Source organism: Bison bison, unplaced genomic scaffold (assembly GCF_000754665.1).
Source record: "Bison bison bison isolate TAMUID 2011002044 unplaced genomic scaffold, Bison_UMD1.0 scf7180017864508, whole genome shotgun sequence".
Classification (NCBI taxonomy): Eukaryota; Metazoa; Chordata; class Mammalia; order Artiodactyla; family Bovidae; genus Bison; species Bison bison.
Window position 1 is genome coordinate 14,046,196 of NW_011495064.1, and position 1,648 is coordinate 14,047,843.

Here is a 1,648-nt window from a genome sequence, read left to right on the forward strand (position 1 = left end):
TCCGACTCTTTGAGACCCCACGGACTGCAGCCAACCAGGCTTCCCTGTCCATAGAATTCTCCAGGCAAGAATACTGGAGCTGGCTGCCATTTATCCCTCAAAAATGATGGCTTAAAAAAAAAAACAAAACTCAAAACAGTTCACATGGTTTCTTTTATTTTCCTGTACTTCAAGAAATTCCTCTGAGAGAAATCTATTATTCTAAAATAAGAAAGCTCAAAACGTATTATTTTGACTATTATCAGTGTTGACTTTAAGTGACTACCTTGACATCAAACACTATTTTTGGCTGAGATACAGCATATTATGCAATTCCACAGATTAATTTCTTTAAAAAGAGCTTGAGTTCATCCGAGCTATCTCACTGACTCCAGTCGAACACGAGGCTATCTGGCGACCCCTCATCACCCCACTCCCATCCCAAGACCTCTCAGTGTAACTTATCGTTTATTTAATCGCTGTTTCCCAGACCCACCCGCACAGCGCCGCGTCCACTGCGCGCGTCTGGATCTAAGAAGAGTTACCGGGACCGCGAAGTCAAGAGGCGAATGCCGGTGAGGCGTTCCACCGCTAGCTGACCGGCTGGGAGCCTCCGCAAACACAACTTGCTTAGCGCTAAAGACCAGTCGACCCGGGAGTGACAATCGGAGGTTGAGTGGGGTGCGCTGTCCTAACCCCACGACGCGACGATGCCTTAGCCTGGACCCTACCTGCCTGCCCGTCCTTGCTTGTCCGCCCACTGCCAACTGCCCCTGAGCACAGGAGGGGGCGGGGAGCCCGGTAGGCGCTCACCTCTTCAGTGGGTCGGTAACCAGCGGCGCCACGGAAGTCGAGGAGACGGAGCTCCGAGCTCCGGCTCTAGTCGCCTCCGGGGTTGTATACCTGGCGGGAACGCTGTCTCCCGGCATTGCCGGCAGCTCTAGCGCAGAATCCACGTAGCTCTTCGCGCTCCGCGCACGCCGCCCGCGAGTCCCGGGTTGCAAGGCACCTTGCAGCGGGGGCCCGCCCATCCCTGAGAACAGCCAATGATCGCGGAGCGCGGGAAATTAGGGGTGGGGCGGAGCAGGTCCGACTTCCCAGCGAAGCCGCAGGCGCCGCAGTCCTCCCTGCTGCCAAGGCACGTCCAGGTTTCCTCTTGGCCCTGATTAGAACAGTGGGTTTCAAGTGAATGAGGAGCGGGGAGGGAAAACACATTCCGCAAATAAGAGATCTAAGACGTGCGGGATACGCTTCTGATTTTGCGGGGTCTCTTTCCCTTTTTAGACAAACATTTCTTCATGTGTTGTTTCTAGAACACCCACCTATCGAGGGCCAGCCGCGGTCTACTTTGGAGTATCTTGCAGTCAGTCGGGTGCAGAAGCAGATTCGGAAACATAAATAGGGGAGCCCTCATGGGGTGCATTCCAATATAGAAAGTCATGTTTCGCAAGGAGGAGGGGAGACCACTGGGGGAGATTTAGGCCAGGAGAGAACTAAAAAGACTAATACCCTGAATATCTAATACCCTAATATCTAGTGGCCGTGATACACAGTCCACACATTTTTTTCCTTAAAGACGACTAGATAGTATGTGTGATAGTTAAATTTTAAATAGCGTCAGAAATACACGATATGCAAAGAAAAGAAAGGTTCCGTCATCCACTGTCCC

At 52.0% G+C, this 1,648-nt stretch overlaps 1 pseudogene; it reads right to left on the reverse strand.

The window, feature by feature from the left end:
* The window catches only part of LOC104980998, a 38,016-nt pseudogene extending 37,006 nt beyond the window's left edge, over nt 1–1,010 (reverse strand).
* Between the last annotated feature and the right edge of the window lie 638 nt (nt 1,011–1,648).